The sequence below is a fragment of the Euprymna scolopes genome, chromosome 2 (assembly GCF_053919585.1).
Source record: "Euprymna scolopes isolate OS-2025 chromosome 2, ASM5391958v1, whole genome shotgun sequence".
Classification (NCBI taxonomy): Eukaryota; Metazoa; Mollusca; class Cephalopoda; order Sepiida; family Sepiolidae; genus Euprymna; species Euprymna scolopes.
Window position 1 is genome coordinate 37,575,223 of NC_136483.1, and position 23,648 is coordinate 37,598,870.

The 23,648-nt window shown below is 33.9% G+C and overlaps 1 protein-coding gene across 1 annotated transcript in view; it reads left to right on the top strand.

Moving 5' to 3' along the window:
• The window catches only part of LOC145291144 (hillarin-like), a 108,946-nt gene that overhangs the window by 42,064 nt on the left and 43,234 nt on the right, over positions 1-23,648 (top strand). The window lies entirely within an intron of this gene.

Sequence of the window (23,648 nt, forward strand, 5' to 3'; positions counted from 1 at the left end):
GTAATTTGACATGTATGGGAAATATAGAACCGGATATCATTCCCTTTCTGACTTTGATGTTCAAACGTTTAGATATATTCTGATCAGCTGATATTTGTCATGTATTTCACAAAGCTTGGTGCCATATTCCATCAGATTTTGTCTGGTTGTAGTCACATGAGACTACTACAATGTCTTGACTCAAAGGATGTGATTTATGAATATTAAAACCAACAAAGCACCCAATACCAAACCCTGAAAAACACTTTACAGTAAAGAAGCTGTAGTTTGATTCAAAACCTTGCTGGCAAAAACTAAGAACAATTTTTATTATTTGGATTCTTAAGAGTGCTGTTCTCATATTGAGTGTCATTTTTGCATTTACATTTCGGTCGCTGTAACCTCTGACCTACTTTTATCTCTAGATGCAAGTAGGTTCTTTATCCATTGTCCATGCATTTTTCTTCATTCTATAACTTCTTGCAAAACGTTTTCATCGATTGTGTTGGGACATTAATGTATTCTTTCATTTAGTAATTTACCTCTTTGGTATTTTACTCATTTATGGATCATGTTTCTTACGTTTGTCTTTGATAAACTGTCTGTGTGAGGATATATATATATATATATATATATATAATTTAAAGGAGATTAGAACAATAGTCTAAAGAGCAGAGTGTATTTTAATATAATAGTAAAATTACTAGTTTAATTAAAATACAGGGAAAGAAAAAGTGCTCGTTGTAATTTAGATATATAATAAGCTCGATAGGTAAATATCCTAGAGCTAATTTTCAGAAACAGGTTCAGAGAAAGCGCCAAGGGATTTTACTGGACTGTTACCCCTTTAAATTAAAACAGTTTCTTCCCGGTGTATAAGCGAGCGACGCCAAATCACCAATCACACAATATAGCATGCAACAAGGGATGATGAGGTTCTCAAAATTTGGACAGCGTTGGTCTTTGAAAGCCTTTGAAACTGTCAAGGAACTATTTGGTCTAAAGAGAATTATACATCTGCCTTACTTTTAATGCTAGGTTTATTTATGGTGTCTTTTACATATAATAAAAACCCTTCCCAATATTTTGCTGATGAGGAAACTTTGTTTGTTAAAAACACTATAAGTAAAAATTATTGTCCGTAACTTGATGTCTACCACAATAAAAAAAACATTGTTTTCCGAAACGATCGTACAAATTATTGATTTTGTTGTTGTTCTTTCGGATTTTTAATTTAATTATAATTTGATTTTTAAATTATCAATCACATTACTAAATATATATATATATATATATATATATATATATGTGTGTGTGTGTGTGTGTGTGTGTGTGTATGTATGTAAACCAAATAGTTTATAATAATTACTCTTTTTCCTTTTTATTCTGATCATTGTATTTGTACTTGAGAACACAACAACGTAATGGCAACTGCCTCTTTTTCTTCGTTGTATATGATTTAGATCTGATGATTTTCCATTATTACAATTCCTTGTGTTCGTAGATATTTTCCTATGATTCTCCAATCTGCATACTAGGTTACTTGTAAAAGGCATGCTTTCCGTTTTTTCACTTTGGAAATTAAAATTTAACAGAAGAATGTCACATAACACATGTTATATGCAGTAATATTAAAGTTGCACATATAGTAAACAAAAAAAAAGTAGTATATGAAAAATGAATTTTGGGAGTTGGTTTTGATGATAAATTAACTTTAGTTAACAATTTTGTCTGTATTATGGATAAATAGAATGATTGGATGGTTAGAAATATTGGATTGGAAAAATTAGGAGTAACTACTTTACGAGAAAAAATGATGATTTAATGGATACGTTAAAAATAGTTTATGGCATTTCTGACTACGGTGGACATTTTTTAAATATTTCTCTTTGAACTAGGTTAATGTCGAGGCAAATTATAAAATCTAAATCTATTAAGCAATTTTTTTTGTTTTGGCTAAGAAAGTAATACATGTTTTAAAACGAATTTAAGAACAGCAAAAATGTAAAACACGTTATGATGGAATAAGATGAATTCAGAAATAATTAAAAAAAAAAAAAAGAATTATGAGGTAATTTTTTAAAACTGTTGAATGAAATCTTCAATAAAATGTAATCTGTATATTAAATCGTAAGTCTAATTGTGTAATGTGTTAAGGGTTAAATTGAGATGTTAATAAATAAAACTGCCTGAAGAGCTGTAAAGTAATAATTCAGAACAATATTTTTCAAACCGATAATTGTTTTTTGTTTTGTTTTTTTGTTTTTTTTTAGTATTAGGCTAGGCACTGTATGTACCTTCTGGGAAGGTTGGGCATGGAGTCAGCACCCTCACCCTGAAAAAAGAACTCTTTGCTACAAAAGCATCTACAGAGTTGTATATGGTCTATGCCCCTCCAAGGGCTCAAGGCTATGGATGGAAATATTAAATCTCTTTCAATTCAATTAAATTTTTCCACTGTGCCATGTGTACAAATTTTAGGAGTCTTGAACCTACTTGTGTCTAGAAATAAAAGTTGGTTTAAGGCTCCTAAAATTTGTAGTGATTAGAGTACTTGGAAAAATTCAATAGTAAAATGACTTTCTCCTGAAAGTTGAAGGTTCAATCCTCAGTGTGGGCAACCGAAAAATACAATTGCAAATTACTTAAGACCTTTATCCAGTCATAGCTGACAGAACGAGAGCAAGCTACCCTTGTGAAATAAAGGATTCCGTTTAAAATTCTGTCCAAATTTCTGAGTTCAATAAGATACACCTGAAGAAGGTCGGAGGTTACATCGAGCAAAACATTGTGAAAATGACCTTCAAGACAAGAACAGTAGTCTGAAGAATCCAAATAATATGAATAATTATTCGCCATCTAAAAAAATTCAGAAACGCAAACAATTATTTTATCTGTCAAAACCTACTATATTTATTTTGTTAGAAATACCAATATTTTTTTTTAATTTTTACTAAATGATGAGATTCTGTATGAAATACATGGCTAGAATCCAAATATGTAATTTCTGCATCAAATATTCATTTGTAATAAAAAGATTTTTTTCTGTTGATTTATTATGAATGGAACGATACTAATTATAATCTATATCACATCCTTTATTGAACTTTGTGTTTATTATATGTAATATAACTAAATACTAATTATTCTTATCTACAGATACTTCTGTTTAATTTAGGAATATATTGAATATGAAAAAGTCAACATTATATAGTAGGTTGGTGCAAAGAATGTCGTTTTTTGATGTTCAACTTCAAAAGATCATAACTCCTTTCATAATAAAATTTATTAATCGAAATAAGAAGCATTAGAATCGACACATTTTTGCCAATGAGAAGTCAGTCAATTTATCCCATTAGCATAGAAATCTGGAGTTCTGGAAGCGATGAAGTCATTGAAGGCTGATGCAGCATCATCTCGGCTTTTGAAGCATTTTTCATGCAGGAAGTTGTCGAGATGCTTGAAAAAGTGATAATCGGTAGGTGAGAGGTTTGGTGAATATGGTGGATGAGGCAGTCTCATAGCTCAATTTGTTCAGTTTCTGCAGGGTCAGTTGAGCAACTTGTGGGTGAGCAGTGTCATCGAGGAGAATTGGTCCCTTCATATTGATCAATCTCGGGCCCATACGTTGGAGCTTCTGGTGCATTTCGCCAATTTGTCAGCAATACTTCTCTGCTGTAATCGTTTCACCCGGATTCAAGAAGCTGTGATGGATAAGACCAGCCGCAGACCACCAAACAGTCACCATAACCTTTTTTTTGGTGCAATTTCGGCTTCGGGAAATGTTGTGGAGCTTCTCCAGCATCCAATCACTGTGCTGAACATCACCGGTTGTCATAAAGGGTCCACTTCTCATCACACGTCACAATCCGTCTGAGAAATAGGTTGTTTTTGTTGCGCAGAAGGAGCGTAGAAACCTCAAAACAACAAATTTTTGATTATCATTCAATCCATGTGGCACCAATTTATCCAACTTTTTGGACTTCCCTATTTGTTTTAAATGGCGAACAACTGTTCAGTGGTCAACCTCCAGTTTAACAGCAATTTCTCATGTGGTTTTGTGAGGATCGACTTCAATAAAGGCTTTCAAATGTTCGTTATTAACCGCAGTCGGCCAGCGATGACTATCTTCATCTTCGAGGCTCTTGTCACCATTGCAAAATTTCTTGAACCACCGTTGTGCCAGACATTTGTTTGTAGTTCTTGGACCAAATGCATCATTGATATCATGAATTGTGTCGGCAGCTTTTTGGCCTAGTTTGTGTTGAGACACTTGTAGTCTGTCTAAACTGTACGAACGAACTGACTAAACCAAGATGGCCGACTCCTATTTATATCACCACAAGCAAGGGAGGTAACCATGTAACTGAATCAAGGGAGGTAACCAATGTCTACATTAACATTGCTGCTGTCCTCAAGTGAATAATTTATTTCTGATTTAACAAGTCCCTTAGAAGCTCAGACGAAGCTCCTGCCTTGGTCAAACAATCAGAGACCTGATCACAACCCTTGATCCATTCTATCTGTATCTCCCCTCTACTCTTCATTTCCTTCAGCCTTGCTACATCTATTCTCAATCGTCGATCGCTTACCAGATTGTTGGAATTCAATGTCTCCACAAGTGATGCATTATCTGTCTTGCAGAGAACGTCTGGCAATTTAGATAACTGAAATACCTCTTGTATCATAACCGCAGTCAAAACACCAGCATCAGCTCCCTCATTCAGAGCAAGAGTCTCTGAGGCCAATGGGCTTTTTGTCACTCTGTCCAATTTCTTTGACGCCCAACACATGGGGGCCATTTTGTCAGTACTTCCTCCAATAAAGACAACAAAACCACCCTGTGAAGATCCATCTTCCAGACTGGCATAAGAGGCATCAGTATAACACAAAATGTGTAAATCTGAGGGCTTTCCCAATTTTGGAAATGTTATAGAACCCTTCTTGGATTTCAATTTTGATAAGGCTTTATTCGCCTCAAATAAGGCTTTTACTTTGGGATGCTTTCCAGTGTTGCTCATTTTACACACATCAAAAGCTATATCAGGGCGTGTTTGAGTTGAAACCCACATCATCTGACCTGCAAGTCTCTTCAACTCATGCTTTTCTTCTTCATTCAGTTCATCATTTTTCCTCCGTATCCTCCCTTTGCTTATTTCTATTGGAGATATGGAAGATACATATAGATCTTGTTCTACAGTGATCCCATTTTCCTGTTGATTAACATTCAGTCCAACATATTTGAATGTTCCACTTTCATGATATCCCACCTTAAGTTTTTCTTTCAATGTTGCAATCACATCCCTTTCAAACTCTGTGTTTCCACAGAAAACAAAATCATCCACGTGCATAGCAAGAATTCCAGTCAAATTTCCTTTAATATCATGCCACAAAAACAATGCATTATCATAAGCACTTGCTACTCCTTTTAATTCAATCAAAGCCTGAGTAACTCTCTTGTACCATGCCCGTGGAGCATCATTCAATCCATAGATGCATCTTTTTAATTTCCACACTTGAGATTTAGGACAAACATCAGATGGTGGCCTCAGGTACACATCTCTCTCTAAAATACCACCTTGCAAAAAGGCTGAGGTAAAATCTATGGTCTGCAGCATCCAATTCTTTATTGATGTGGTTAGCATGACCATTCGCATAGCTTCACGGCTACATGTTGGGGAGTCCTTTTCAGATTACTATTTTCTTCATAGCCTCGTGCTACAAGGCGAGCTTTCATTGTTTTCTGATTATCCTTGAATTTTTCAGTAATCACCCATCTTGTGGATATTGTTTTTTGACCTGTGTATGGCACACATTCAAATACTTCATAGGTGTTCATGTTTTTTATTTCTTTATGCTTGGCATCCATTACAGCTTTCGACTGCTCTTGTTCAGCGGTGAGCAGGACTACATTTTCCTGTTCAGTATATTGGGGCACTTCTCTCCAATGATCAATATGATTCCAGTTGATACAAACTTGATCCTCGTTTTCATCCTCAGGTTCTATATTGATCCAATGACTATATTTGCCAGTTGATTTAGGCTGTACTGACATAACCTTTCCTTTCTTCCACTCCTCACTTCCATTTATTTTATAAGTTATGGTCTTATTTCGGCCAGGTTTTTCAGTCTTATCCCTTAAACTGGTAGAACTATCAACAACTTCTTCTCTGTCTATATCTTCACTTTCTACCACTTGATTCTGCAACTCCTCCTCCTCAACTGAAAGGTATTCATTCTTCCCTTCTGTAGTGTTTCCCAGCATTTCAGCTTTTTTTGTTCTTTTTTCGTTGTTTTTATTCACTTTCATCAATTGGCACGGATGCATCCTATAAAATGCTCCGCCATGTCTGATTAAGACAAACTGGCCTTCTCTGCCTAACACTTTTGCTGGACCACGCCATCCTTTAAAACCCTGCCTCCGATAATAGATTTGGTCTCCGGTAGCATAATCTTCATCAGCATAAGTTCTGACATTAGACCTGAGAGCTCTCCTAATTCTCTCACTGGACTCAGCTTCCAAAAAGTTTCTCCTTGCACTATGGAGAGCATTTAAATTTTTTCTCACCATGTCACTTGTAGTAGAGGACTCCATAGCAGGTAACTGGTCTGTCAGAATTGAGGGTGTATTTACATTGAAACCGAATACAAGTTCATTTGGACTGTGTCCAGAGTAATTGAGGAGGGCATTTTTTGCACAAATAGCCCATGCCAAGGCAATTTCAGGTTCACACTTCTCATCGTCAATTGTTTTTTTCATTGCCTCAGCAACTATCAAATTATGACGTTCTACAGTACCGTTGCTGAATGGACTTTCTGCGGCAGTAGTACAGGTCTCTATGTTGAGTTTTTCATTCATCTGTCTATAGTGTTCGTTGTTGAATTCACCCCCATTATCACTCAGAAAACGAACAGGAGATCCGAAATAGGTAATCCATATCATAAAGATGTTTTTGATGATCTCCTCCTTCTTCTTTGTTTTGATCAATGTTGCCGCTGAATACCTGGTAGCGGCATCAATGAGATGTAGTATCCACACCTCATTGTGGATGAACTCTTTCAAATCCATGCAAACTGTGTGATTAAATCTATTGCCAAGAGGCAATCCCACAACCGGTCGCAGTGGAGCTTTTTTAAATCTAAGGCAAATTTGACAGTTTTCACAAACCTCCTCAATCGCCTTTATAAATTCCTTGTCATTGAATTTGCCACTTTTTTTAACCAAGGAAACAAGTTTTTCCTTCGAGGCATGAGCAAACTGTCGATGAAGTTTTTCTGCTTTTTTTTTTTTTCTGTGAAAGAACACTGACCAAAATTCTGAACATGTAATACAATGTTCTTAGTACCACTATGATCCAACAACTTATTTGTTAAGGGGAGACAATAGTGCCCTGAAGTTGTGGTCTTTAGTTCAATACATTTATCAAAAATCCAGCACATATCTTTCCGGAAATCTAGCACTATTCCTGCTGTCTTCATTGATTTGTGACTTAATAGAAGAGGCAAGTCGTTTTTCACAATATCTGCATCGATATAAACTCTTATACCTCCGAGTGTAACCGGAAATTTAGCAACTTTAATTGCTGTGACAGCCACTCCATCACCAAAACAAAAACTCCGGTCTGAGTTCGTATACTTCACTAGTTGCAGGTCACTTTCATTTAAAGTATCCAAATAAACATCAAGCCACACTTCGCCAGCCAGTGTGCGAGTACAAGCAGAATCCAAGACTGCCATTCCAAATGTTTCCTTTACAAGATTTGAGATTTTTTCATTTGTACTGTTCAAATAAATATTTTCTTGAATGAACAACGTAATGTGTATTTGTTCTGTCGCTTCCGTAAACCTGGGCGTATTTCTAGGACACTCTCTAATTAGATGGTTCGGAGACTGACATTTGTAACACAACAACACGTTTCCACTTCGGTCACATGGATTAGATTGTCCTCGACGAAAACGCCTTTTGTTGTTACCCGGTTTAGAATAATTATAGTTGACGATTTCGGGCTCTGATTTCACTGCCGGTACATTTTCATCACGATAAATGTCACCAAATACTTTCTTTATCGATTCCTTCATGTTTTGATACGTCAAAACAGAACACGTTGTCCGCGCTAATTTTTCGTTCTCTTCCGATATGTTAACCGCGTTCAAAACAAGAAAAGCTTGCACTCCTTCCGGTAGAATAATGTAGAATTTTTTTAATCTTTGGTACAAAAACTCATAACGAACAAGAAAGTCATTTATACTGGTACCTGACGGTCTTTTATAAGTGTAAAATTCCTTAAAAGTCATGTAAGCGCGCGTGTGTTCATCCTTTAAATATATGTCATCCAGTTTCTTTATTAAGATCTTCAAGCCATCTCGTCCGCCGATGTCACTTGTTGGCAATTCACGTACACATTCTCTAATATTCGGTGGTAGCGTCAAAAACACTGCTGGCCCTTTTTTTTCCTCAGAAAGATCCGTGAACAACGACCACATTTCAACGTCTTGTTTCCAGTTCTCGTAAACATCCTCCCCCTCCAACAATGGAGGTTGTTTGTTCGAAGTTGCCATATCCGATATCCGATCTGTCTAGTGCTACAGACAAGCTGTACAAAAAAAAAAAATTTTTTTTTTTTTTTTTTTTTTTTTTTTTTCGTTTTTTCGCACACAGAGGGATATCTCTGCTACCATTTGTTGAGACACTTGTAGTCTGTCTAAACTGTACGAACGAACTGACTAAACCAAGATGGCCGACTCCTATTTATATCACCACAAGCAAGGGAGGTAACCATGTAACTGAATCAAGGGAGGTAACCAATGTCTACATTAACAGTTTGAACTGGAACAAGAAAATCATGTGGATTTGAATTTTGTTCATGCTGTCGAAAAGCCTGAAAAAAATGAATGAAGAGATTGAGAATGGTAACAAATAACACGATTCGATAGAGTGAAAAACGCACTTCAAAATATTTATATAATATGGCTAAATATATCAATGAATTAATTCGGAAATAATGTGTAAAATATGTGAGAAAACGATATTGTTCCTACACCAACCTAATATATATATATATATATATATATATATATATATATATATATTAGTTATTTCATTGATAATGCTTTCATTTGATAAGTATTTCGATCAGATCGCATAATTTTATGAACATCAAACTTGGATAATAACAATGTCTTGCTTTTAATTCCTATCTTTTAGTCATCCATAATTTTTGTTGTATAGACAAATTCCAAACAATGAACAGATTGAAAAAGAATAGCACAGGCACCAGCTGTTTCAGCTGGTGTTTATTAATTCAGCTTTTATCAATATTTACTGTATTAACATTTTTTATGAATTTAAAATTTTGCTTTTACATATTTAATGGTTTGCTTCCAATTGTTTACGTATTCTTTTACTTTTAACATATTTTAAGTTTTTGCATAATTGATATAATTCCAAGTTTAAATCAATATCTATACATATATAACCAACAACTCAATCTTGTTCAAAACCGTCAAAGAATAACGTATGTTTTTTTAATTATCTCTCTTATCCCAGAACCCTTCTTCAATTTTCACACCCTTGTGAAGAGATTGTTTAGAATCGGTCCTAGCAACATCGCTAAAAAGACAACGACCAATATTTCAGCCTTCTAATAATGTTATCAAATAATTTTGCTAATCGACTGTTGTCTTTTTGGCTAAATATTGCTTAATCTGGTTAGGGCCCAAAGGATTAAAAAAAAAAAAAATGGGAAGAAATTCAGAAAAGTGGCAGAATTTATAAGAGAAACAGAAAATGACTTCAAATGGTCACAGCTTTTCACGAAGTATGAATCAACAGTTAAACAGGTTTCATTGGTGGAGCATTCTGACTTTCATTATCTCTCATGAGAAGATAAACTGACCCATTGCTATAATCAATGCAGTTTAAATAAGGTTTCTCAGATGAAACTCCCAACTTGCATCAGATCAGAGGAAGAACAGAATTTGGATATATTCTATCCCTCAAGATACTTAAAATTAGCTTATCAATAAGAGAATTAAACTCATATTTCACAAACTCAAGGAAGTGAGAAAATCTGGCTGGAAAGCTGTCTGAGAAAGATTACAAGAACTTTAGTTCTCTTTCTGGGTTCACCAAGATGAACTCGGATTTTAATTAAGTAGTGTTAAAGTCTTTTTTCTGGATCAGAAATTAACCAGACTTTAGCGGATCTCATTAGCAAAGATGCTTTCAGTAACCGATAAACAACAGGAGATGCAGACGCTATCACAGTTCCAATCTATAACATGTTATGGCCAAAGTCATCCTAAGTTTGGTCTCAGTAATGCATGGATTTCATGAATAAAGGTAATATTGAAATGATCATGAGGTCATTTGTTAGGTTCCCTGTGATTAGATGAAAAATAACCAATCACAGGTTACCTTTCAGAACCTCCACTAAATCCTACGTGAACAGTTCTTTCAGTTTCTTCTTTTAGTTTCGATTTGCCTGCTGCTACTTCTGTCCCACATGCAAAGATTCAAATCGACAACTGTAGCACAGAAGGCAAGGCTCACTATTTCTATAACGCCATCGAAACAAACTCTGATGATACGTCTTTAGAGATAAATTCCCACAAATAGCAAGTATTTTTAAAATACTATCTTCTCTTTATTTCCACGAATTTCCTTCTTCAAAATATAAGTTATTATAGTTGCATCTGTGTTTTGTATATTGCTGGTGTCACAATATCTTTGTTACCACATATAATTGGGAAAATCCCACATAAAACGATTTCACATATATAGGTCAAAAATTGTTTACAAAAAAATTCTTGAATGTTTTTCCAAATCCTGCAGAAAAGAAAATTGAAAAATGTTTTAAGAGTTTCATTTTGTCATTGAAATAGAGCTTTCCTAAACTTAGATGACATCAATTACCTGATGAAATGTAGATTAAAATAGTTGTATTATCTTTTGACTATCACAAACTTAATTCAGCAAGAAACAAAATAACAGATAAATGATAAAAAGTATAGGTAGAACAGAATAATGTGATGCATTACATATGGTGGTTGTCTATTCAGTGTGTCTAGCATTTAGAGAATTTTGTGCACTCGGAGATGACTTTTCAGTCCTGTCAGACGATGGCATGTCTTACCACAAACTGGACATTGTCAATTATTTTGACTTTCATGAATGTAATTTTCACAGGCAGAAACTTTTGCATCCTTGCACAGATGATTAGCAAGAGACAGGCAGAACTTCCCATAAGCAATACAATAGACAAGTTGATTATTTGGAAGTGTTTTTTTTTTTTTTTTTTTTTTTACATGTTTCACTCTTAGAGAATAATCATTTGAAAACTGCATGCTGAACGTGATCTGTTTCAAAAGTCTCTTCATCAATCAAACCATACTAGGTTGTCTTCTCATGTGCTATTAATTCCCACTTATCCTATGGTATATTTAAATGTTTCAAAGCAAACTTAAGTGAATCCTTATATCGTTTCTGGGGATTTGACATATTCCTTTTCCTGTTGCATATATATATATATATATATATATATATATATATATATATATATATATATATATATAGTAGAAATGGTAATTAATAAAAACTGAAGAAAGTGCTCAATACTGTTGTAGAGCAAATATGTGTTTTATTTTTTATTACTGTATCTTTCTGTTAAGTTACATTATTGTTTCAGCTACCCGGCCGTTTTTTTGGCCGTCTGATATTCCCCTTCCCCCTTCATGTATCCCTATACCCTCAGCCACACCCGAAATGAACTTCCCAGACCCTCCCCCACAAGGTCCTTAAACCTCAAAACTAAAACATTACCGACATACCAAGCACCCCCTCCCACCTTTCCCCCTTGTTCCCTTCCTCTTTTTTCCGCTCTTCTCGCACCCCTCCCCTGACATCATTCACTCTTTCATCTCATCATAACGAACATTTCTGTAAAAGTCTGAGGAAGCTAGACGACCAAAAAAACAGCCGGGTAGCTGAAACAATAATGGAACTTAACAGAAAGATACGGTAATAAAAAATAAAACCTGTATGTATGTATGTATGTATATATATATATATATATATATATATATATATAATTGGGGGATTATTGTAACCCTTTATTATAGTAATATTTATTCTTGCTTAATACAGCCCTTATAAGCATTTCTCTAAGTGGATTATTTTACTTCTTTTAGCCTTGATTTGGTGTATAAATCCTTTCTCTCTGATAAGTTTATAAGAGTATTTGTCGATGAGCAGAAGTCAGAAGCTCATAGTATTAACGCTGGCATCCCTCAGGGTTCCATCCTGGGCCCAACTCTCTTCTTGACCTTTATCAGTGATCTCTCAAATCACGTTCTTAGATCATTCATAGACACTTATGCAGACAACACCACAATCTATGACTACATTTCAAAGGCTGACAACGACCAAGTTCTTTCTGATTCTCTTTCTTCGTATCTTGATCACGTGATGCAATGGGGGAAAAAGTTGGCTGGTTAATTTTAATGCATCAAAAATCGAGCTTCTCTCTTTTCATCGTAAATCGCTCTGGCCCCAATTGAAATGAATGGCTCTCGTCTTGGGGAAGCATCATGTCTTGACAAATCTCACGGACTAACCTTCACTCCTGATCTGAAATGGAACACATACATTAAATCTGTTGCTAAGATCGCTGGAAAAATAGTTGGATCATTCTACTGCTTCAGTAGGTATTTCACTGCTGATACAATTCTCTATCTGTATAAGAGATAAATACATCCTAAAATTAAATACTGTTGCCACATTTGGGCAGGAGCTGCTCAACGCACCTTTTCTTGCCTTGATAATGTTCAAAACCAGTTTTGAATCCTAGTACGTGATGCCTTTTTCTCTTCCCTGCAATTCCTTTCCCACATAAGACATTGCAAGCCTGCCTTCCCTATCGTTATTTTCATGGCAAGTGCTTGTCTGTCCTCCAATCTATGGTCCCTTCTTGCCAAGCTTTCACAAAAAGCACTCAACTAGCTATAACCACTATCAACAATTTTCTTTACTCTCCATCTGTGCCTAATTCTAAACACAGATTCTATGAACAAAGCTTCTTTTCTCGAACTACCCACATGTGGAACACTGTTCCACTGGCCTGCTTCTGAGCTGATTACTATATGGCAGCCTTCAAGTCCAATGTAAACAAGTTCTTGATGAGCCATCCTCTTAAATAATCCAAATTCTATCCAATCTACACCATTAACAATTACTAAACTACCACTTTATATTCATGAACCCTTGTCCTCGAGTGGCCTTCTGGCCTTGATAAGTGAAATATATATATATATATATATATATATATATATATACACACACACACATTAGTGGTCTGACAAGGCCACATGGAGACAACCAAAGCACCAAAACTGAAGCTGCCTGCCAGGACACTATGTACTAATGTAGGCAAATTTGGGCATATTCTATTGGTTTGAAAATATAGGTTCTTTTTTACCAATTGTCATAAAATTTTAACCATAGAATAGTATTATAATCTTCAAAAAGCCTACAAATTTTCATGTAGTTTCGTCCCATAGAACCAAAGATATATTTTAATATTCAATTTGGCTATGAGTATAGATATATTCATATCTATATATAGATATACTACCGTTTTTGGCAATTTTATAAGTTTGAAATCTCAGCAACTACTGATCAGAATTTAACAAATGAAGATTTGTTGGAAAGCTAATGATCTGAATTGTGTAAGTGATATTTGCTCTTATGGTCGCACATTATTGTTTCAAAAAATAGGAATCACTTTTCTATATTAACTTATTGTAAATGAGTACCCACTTTATGGCCACTGTTTTTTTGGGTGGGGAGAGGATTTGTTATTTTGTTTTAAGAATGGTGTTTATTGTGGCCTGGTACACCAACACAAAAACTACCTTAAAAAAAAACTTGTTTTCTATAGGTTTTCAGGTGTTTTAAAAACGAATATCGCATTTAAATTTTCTGCAAATATAAGTATTTTTCTTGGTATTAAACGAAAATATGCATGCTTGCACATACAAAAATAACCACTACATCAAGAATTACATGCTTAATACCCGAAAAATACTTATTTGCCGAAAATTTAAATGCGATATTCATTTTCAGCACACCCAAAAAGGTTTTTAAGGTAGGTTTTGTGTTGGTCTACCAGGCCACAATTTCCAAATAAACACCACCCATAAAAAAAAATTAGAAACTATAATTTCTTCATATTTTGGAAACTACTCGTTTCCTGGGATTTTAACTGTCATTTTCATTTACAGCACCTCTGAAAATCTATGATAGTAATAATTTTAAAAAGATTTTGTGGGTGGAAAGATACTGCACCTTTGCTTTCCTAGTTTTGCATATGAATTACAAAATATCTGATATTTCCCCAAAACCTCTGGCCTTGATGGATAGGAGACTTGATTCCAAATATTTCTCATGTTATATCTCCGCTCTTTTGGAAATAGAATACGATTATGAATATCCCCAGCATGAAATAATCCTTATACACTGAAATTTACTTTCTGTATGAAAACCAAAGAGGAGATATATAACATATGAGAAATATTTGGAATCAAGTCTCCCCTTTAGCTATTTGAAACCGTAGCAGCAAGTTTTAGTCTTCCCTACAAAGCCAGAGGTTTTGAGGATGTATGTATGTCTGTATGTATGTATGTATGTATGTGTGTATGTATGTATGCGGCTCCTCTTTTGTATTTAACAATTGAATGAAACTTGAATTTCTTTCAAATCTTTTGCTTTATCTCACTTAGAATAACATAATTTATTTAATATCTGAATCTAATTCGTATATAGAATAGCTATCTAAAATCTTAGACATTGATTTGAACGCACTGATGAATGCACAAGAATTGACATGTACATTTTATGTTAAGTATTATGTGGACAAAATTCTTTACAAACTTAGTGCCCTGATAATTTATATAGTCCATCCGCATTTGAATTTACCTAAACTTAACACCACACTAAAATAAGTTCCTTATTTTTTTAATAAAAAAAAAAAAAAAAAAAAAAAAGATTTTGCCAGATATTTACTTGCAACAAGAAAATAGGAACAACTTCTTCCGGGTATTCAAAAAAGAATTAAGATGGGATTGCAATTTTAAAAACCGTACAGCTAAAACAATCATGAGAATGAAGCTCTACAAGTGCGTTCCATATTGGAATCAATTTTCCAGAAATTTGTCAAAGACTTACTAGAATAAAACCTTTACAGAGGATAAACATCTTAGAGTACAAAAATGTGAATCACCAGATTCAATGAAATAAACAAAAATAGGAAAATGTGATTCTTTCTCAAAATTTCTTTTTAGACTGAGAAGATAATCGATAAATGAAACAAATTATGAGCACTGGCACAAATCATAATTTCATTCTCAACAGTCGTTTCCTTACTGTCCAGCTGAGATACAGTTTTGTTCCTAAGAGGTTTACTCTTTCAGGCTTTACCTTATCTATGAGAAAAGAATAGTTTATTGCTAATTGCCTGATGCACCCCCTACTGGGATTTTTTGTAGGCTAGAATCCATGTAATCTAGTACACTGCTGATGTTTTCAAAAAATAAATGTTTAATTAAACGAAATATAAAACACTGGAATAAAAAAAAAAAAAGTACGTCATCTCCCCTGACTAAGATATACACTTGAGAATTTATTATTCCTTAGGAACGAGGTAGCTAGATCAACTCGAACACCACACCAGGTAGCAAGCAAGAATAAAATGAATAATGGTTATTATTTCAGACTGTTGAATTTAAGGTAAATAAAACAATTTTTAAGTTTAGCAAATTTGTAAATTCAAACTGGTTTAATTTTATATAATTTTTTTTATCCACATTCATATAGAATTTCAGCCTTAAAATTCAGATAGGAAACATTTTGAACAGTTTATCACAAAATTTAGTTTGTCACTGAAAATTTTGTATTTTCCATTTATATCAGCAGTTAATATATAATTCATATTAAAATTGAATTGAAATAATTAAATAACAATTAAAGACTTATAAGGAATAATAGTATTCAAATTAGATGTCATCATCATCATCATCAGTTTAACGTGTTTTATGAGCTGGCATGTGTTGGGTGGTTTTTAGGAATTGACTTCTAAATTATCTCTGGTCGGGTATTTATTTATCGTTTTTTTCTCTCAAATCTATTATCATCACTTCTTCCTATGTTTTCCTTGGTCTTCCTCTGCGAACTGCCCAACTATTTTGTATCTATTAACCCCAAAACTCTCATTAATTCTTTCATTGTGAACAAATAAACAGTCTCCTGTTCTGCAGACATCTCCTGATACTGTCTAAATTTAAAATATTCCATGCATCATTCTACTGTACATACATGATGAACCGTTCCCTTGATCAATGTTGTGATGGTTAGTAATGACAAAAGTTCCCTGAACTTATTCTGTTCACTCCTGTTTTTTACAATAATACCAGTACCAGCTTTTTTCTCTGCTCCAATGGGATCATCAAGTCAACACCTTCAATAACTTCAAATATACTTCATCTGAATCTGATTTATAATCTGTCTTCATTGTCTTGTACTTTTACACAAACTTGTTATCACAGCCTAATATTTGCCTTATCTTACTGAGTAAACATATTTTTATCTGGCTTTTGGTTAGAAAACTATTCCGGCCAATGGTACAGGGGGAAATCTATGTCTGCTTTTTATATACTATTTGTGTCATTCAGGTTTTTTTTTTTAATTTATTTCTGTATATTTATTTTTTTAAACTTCTTATTCACTCCAAACTAGACACATTTCTATTTGGACATTAGAGACTACTATTTGGGACACCTATCTACAGGGGCATTACATGGGGAACTGAAGAGCAAGATGTCTGTTCACATTACATTTAAATTTTTGTAAGTTAGTAGTCAAGGAAGCAGGAGATGGGAAAGAGTTTCACAGTCTAGCAGTTCATGCTGAGAAACTATTAGAGTAGAAAGCTTTGTGGTATTTAAGGACCTAAACAGTGAAAGGGTGAGATTTTGCTGCTTATCTGGTTGATGTGATTTACGTCAAGGGGGCACAAGTGCAGCGAATTTATCTTAGAAAATTCTATTCAAGTACTTGTAAAGCAGGTACAGGGATGCAGCACTCTGGTGATGGGACAGAAGTTGGAGTTTGGATGATAGTACAGGACCTATTAGGTTAGAGACTCATATTTGGACCATGTCTTGTTTGAAATTGTTGCTTAAATTTTATGAACTCTACTACTTCATATGATAAATACTGGAAAAAATAGTATAATATATATGTTTATGTATCAATTTAAAGTTGTTTAGAATTGATATGTAGTTTGCTTGAAGCATTGTGTGGGATAGGTATGTAGTAGAGATATAGAAGGCTATCACAATGCGAGGAATGAGATATAGTCGGTGTCGGTGAGAGAAGATGAAAACAAGTGGCGATTTACTAATCTATAAGTACATACATATATGTCTATATATACATATATTTATTCAGTTGTATTAAATACAGATGTCTTACTTGTTATGTCTGTGACAATATCCATAATATATTTTGGGGAAAAAAATTCCCATTTTCAAATGGTAGACATGACAGATCGATTCAAAACATGCTAGATGAAGCGGAAAAAGAATTGAATGGCTGTGTAGAGCCTCACAGCAAATGTAAGGAGGCGTATGTATGACGTGTTTTAGGTAATTAACATATTTTTTGTTCTTTTTCTTTGTATATATATATATAACTTGTTGCTTTTGCCTAAGCTTTATTTTATTTTGTATATTCTATGTCTAGTTCGTTGTCTTTATTTTTTTCTGCTGCTATGTATTATTCATTTATTTGTTTAATTTATTTACGTCCTTGCTTGTTCAGTGCCATGACATGGTCGATCTAGGTCGCAAGAGTCGCTAGATGGCTTGCACGGGTTAACTTTTGAAGGAAAGAAGTAGAAGGAGAATGTGAAAGAGGGAGGGGGTTCGGGATGGGGTGCTCTTAGCTAACTGTTGGGGTGTTTAAGTTGGGGGTGTGGTTGTCAGGAGTAGGAAGATAGGTGGATTAACTTTCCTTTGGAAATTTGTTATTTTATTTATTTTATTAAAACTTTAAGTGGTTATAGATGGAACATTTTTGTTCTATTTAATTCTTTATTATTATTTTTTTTTGTTCATATTTAACAGTTAGGACTAGTAAATTAACGATATTTGTATATATTGAGTATTCCAAGTTAAAGGGCTATCGTAATTTAATTTATTTGTTTACTTAATTTAAGTAAGTTTACTTATCCTTCTGCCACGAGTGACCCTTTAGGTGCTAGCTTGATGTGTTTCATCATTGATCCTAGGTTTGTCTACTTATTAGTTTTCGTTTTTTTGCTCTTGTTATATATATATATATATATATATATATATATATATATATATATATATATAATGTGGGGTTATGCCGGTAATGGAACTATCTCTATAGTCTGTTTGATGGTAGCCGCAGTTATAATATTTAGTGTTTTGTTTTAGTTGATTTATTTAATTATATTTGTATTTTACATATATGCACATACGTACATATACATGCACACACACATGCACATATATACACACATGCATATATATATACATACATACACACACATACATACACGTGTACACACTCACATGCATGCTCAGTGCATAAATATACCCACACACCTACATATATATATGCGCACATGCACTTATATACACACATACTTACACACAAGCATATACATACACATACATTCGCATGCACATGCACACATACATATACGCATTTACACTTACACACATGCATACCCATTCATGTGTGCACTTGTACATACACACACTCACGCATACGTTCACATAAAATATACATATGTACAGTCGTACATGTACTCATGCACACACATATGATGAGTATTGTGGTTTGTTCTTGGTCATTATTTTTTTATACCCTTGTTGTTAATCTAAACACATTATCTGGTTTCCGTGCCTGCCTATGCTAATTTTTATACTGTTGCATATATGTATGTACATATATTTGCTTTATTCGCTCATTAGAAATTAATGTTTATCTGAATAGATTTGCTTGGTGAAGCCTTGGAAGTAAATAGTAATAATTTGAATTTTTATGTATTTTTAGATGGCTGACCTGTTGTGTCAATTTCCGTAGATTATACATTGGCCACATACATTACACAGTACATTGGCCATATACATTACACAGTACATTGGCCATATACATGGCACAGTACATTGGCCATATACATGGCACAGTACATTGGCCATATACATGGCACAGTACATTGGCCATATACATTACACAGTTAGAAATGAACAATGTCTTTCATTTCATCATCCTTTTGTTCTTATCTCATTTTTTTCTTTTCTTTTCCTTTTTCATTTATTTATGTCGTCTTCTCACACTCCGACTGCTGCTCTCTATTCCCTTCCTACTATCACTTCTTGTTTTACCTATTTTCCTTTCATCGTCTGAACAAGAGACAACATTATTAGAATGTTAGTTTATCGTAGTCTGCGTCGTCATCGACAGAACTCTGATATGAGTATACATTTTGCTAATTGGGATTAAGCCAGCCCTAGCTACTAAGTGATTTAAGTGATCCACTAAGTGCAACTTCATGTCACACACACTTCAGATGTCACCATCCGTTGCGGCAAACATGATTTACATGCAGGTTCAGTATACTACTTGTGAAGATAAGTGTTAAATGGATTCTGATAGAGGAAACAGCAATTATTCCCTGTTTGTCAGAAACATCATTTCTGGAATGTGAGAAGTAAAGGACAAAATAAAGGAAGTAAGAAATAGCAACTAACTCCACACTCCTCTGAGCTTCAAATAGGTGTGTCATCATCAGGTGTAGGAGGGAGAGAGTAGTGTTGGCTCTGAATAAGGCTTACAATTCTTTTTTTTTTTTTTTTATCACAATCTAATGAAAATAATTTAGATTTCTTGCATAACTAACATAAATTTTAGATAAGATATTTTTACTTGTTTTTTTCCCACGTGTTTACATCTCCCTGCAGCAAACAGGTAGGCATATACACCTATGCTATCATTGACATAAAAGAACTCAATGATGATTATCATTGTTATTAAAGGTGCTAATCCCCACCCCCTTAAAGTGACATCAGTTTACCTTGTAATTATTGTAATTTATGTGTGATCCCCACTCCAAACCTTTTTTTTTTTTTTTTTTTTTTTTTTTCAGCTTCAGGGCAAACAACTCTTAATCCTCTTTGGTGTTTTTTGCATTGTGTAAAAAAAAAAGTATATATATATATATATATATATATATATATATATATATATATATATATATATATATATATATATATATATATATATATATATATTCCTTCTTTTAACCCTCTCCTTCCCTGCCATCTTTTATTTATTTATTTATTTTTTTTTTATTTATTTTTTTTTTTTTTTGTGAGTTGCATAAACTTGACCTTGAAAATTTTTTCCGTTTTATTTAGCATATTACTTAACTTTTTACTTAGTAATGTTCCCACGTAAGAACATATAAAATACGAAGATGGGGACGTCGACTGAAAGAAATTACACTTGGACTCTTCATCTCACCTTAAAAACACAAATCCGGCTTTGACTCCTTACCAAAGAAACTTTTCGATTTCCTTATTTTCACAAGCATTAGCTTTTCCCAGGTTCTTCGATTTAAAATGATAGATTTTTAAAATTCCATATACAAAGTAGCACCTTCAACTTTTTGTTTTCACAAACTTCCAACAATAAATTATCATATTAACAAAATATGAAACTCAATTCTGTATGTTTTGCGTGATACATACGATCGTTTTGTGCTCATCCAGAATTCCTCCTCTTGAAAAAACAAAAATAAAGAAAAATATATATGATGTACGTACTTGTAACGGAAATAAAATATTGTACATCATCCGGGCCTTGATAAGTGGTGACTACCATGTAAAAAAAAAAAAATAAATAAATAAAAAAAATGATCACATTGTTTTATTTTTAAACTAGCGGGAGGCGCCCGACCTTGTCCAGTCGTAAAATATGCTTAAATATATTTTAATTTATGCAGATTTTGTATTTATTATGGACCCAATTCTCTATTAATTATTATATTGTACCAAATATATATAGTAATGATTTAAAAAGTTTAAAAAAGAAATGACTTGGGTGTCATCAGTTAGAATCAAAACCAAAACATTTAGTGTTCCAACTGTGTCTCCTACCAATCTAGCTATCGAGAGGCAGACAAGAAAGATTTAATATTAAATGACTTGAAGAAATGAAATGAATTTGGCCATACGCAGAAAGAAGTAAAATATGTTGACAAGTTGAAAGGAACAGTTTTCATTTCAACTTGCCGATATATATATTTACGTTGAGGGGATACAAGGGCTGGTAGTTCGTCGGAGCATATACTATTAAAATACTTGTAAAACAGGCAGAGGTATGCAATATTTCATTGGTGGGAGTTAGGCTGAAGCCTAGCTGACAGTTTTTGAGACCTATTAGGTTGGCAACTCTCATTTGAACCCTGTCTAGTAGTGAGAGACTAGTATCAGATGCACCGGCCCAAATGTGACAACAATACTTTATACATGGGTGAATGGTAGCCTTGTAGAGGTATAGGATACTTTCAGGCATAAGTAACTTTCTAGCAGGGTAGAGAGAGCCCACCTTCCTCACAGCAACCACGGCAATGCCCTCGATGTATCTGTTCTAGCTAATGTTCCCTGTGAAACGTTAAGCCGAGGAGTTTGAACAAAGTACTTTCAGGTAATGTCTCATCAACCATAGCTATTGGTGGTTGGGAAGGTTTCTTATAATTATTAAAGGAAAGAAGCTTAGTCTTAGCAGCATTGAACGATACCATCCATTTTTGTTCCCATTACACTACAGACTTGAGGTTTCTACCATTGCCTTAGATATGTGTTCATTTGTTTTCCCATCGTGCCTGCCATAGAGCATGGTGTCATCCACAAATATACCTGGTAAGGAGTACACATATCAACAAGGTAACTTATATATCTCCTTTTATATTTCAACTTTTTTTCTTGTTTCTGCTTTCATAATCATTATGAAACTTTATAAACTTTCACAAACTGTTACAAAGTGTTTTTATGTATATATGATTCAATTCATCTTTGTAGTTTCTTTTAATGCACTAATCTGCAAAATTTATTTTGTATATTTGGTAAACCTCTTTCTTCTGATGAGAAGAATTCTATTTTTTTAAATTCTGTGGAATAAGGTTTTTACATTTTATCTGTACTCCTTGTCAGATAATTAAAAATTCTGTATACCTTCTTTACAGGTTTTTAATGTTTTTGTGAGAATTTGAATTAATTTTCAATAATATATATATATATCTGTGTATTAAAACCTTTTTATCTTAAATTTTACACAATTATGCAGAATATAGAAACTATGCATAAATAGCATAATAGGGAAATGAAATCAATCATCTAATAAGTAATTAACACCCGTTTTTAAATTAATATGCAAATTAGTCTTCATGTAGTCGCTTACATATCCATGATTGAGTATATTAAGAAGTTTGCCTTGATAATTTTTAAATAGAAAAAGTAGGCTTTTAATATCACTGTCAGAACAAGAAAAACCTCAACATTATAAGTGTACAAATATACAACTAAGTAAAATTCAATAAAACATTGGGCATCTATTTGTAATAGTAGAAAGTTTGTCTGTGTGCATGAGGAAGCAAGAGATAGAAAAATTTTGGAAACCGTGTGTTAGAAGGTTCAGTCATTAGATGAATTCTTTTGAAAAAAAAAAAAATGGATAAATTCAAACTGTTGATTGTTTAGAAATCAGGTTCATAGCTAAACTTTTTTAATCTCGCAGAAATATTTGTTTGGATGTGATTTAAAATGGTAGCAAATCAAATAGTGTTCTAGTTTTAAACAAAGCCGGTCATATTATTGGTCGCTGTGACATTTGCAGATGAATATGTGATATGTATAGGGAAGCAAGTTTTAGTAAAATGTATGAACATACATGTGTGTATACTGCACTGGCCATGATCGTCCAAACCTGTTGTGCCAGTCCAAAGTTGTTTAATTTGGTCAGTGCTACAACAAAGAAATTCTTCTTCTTCCAAACAAACTACGCCTCCAGTTTAAAACAACTGACGTTTATTTCTTCTTTGGAGGTTAAAATGGTATTCATTTTCCAAGGTTGAACAGCACATCTGTAAAGTGTAAAACAAGAATATAAGTCCCATCAACACAATCCTTTAGCTAAAAGCCCAAGGGTTCATCTTGTCTGAAGGGCCGGATCTGACTTTTTCCCCTTCCCATCTCCTAGATACTCTTAACTCCTGGGCCCTGTCGGTGGGGCATTAGAAAACACCGACTGCCCCCCCTCCCCTGCAGGGGGTAAAAGTCCTTCAATGGGGGTCCTGGATATGACCTTAAACTATATCCAGTGGTGAGGCCCCAGCTTGTGAGCTTTGGGGAGTGTGGAGCCACCCTTTAATTACCATTGCTCCCAGGTCCACTCTGACCCAGAGTGGTAGTACCTGTTAGGGTTCCAACTATGGGTTAAATAGAAACCGACTTGAAAACAACAAATACATTCTATTAAAAAAATTTTCTTCAAAATCTTTGGATTCGGCATTAAATAACCC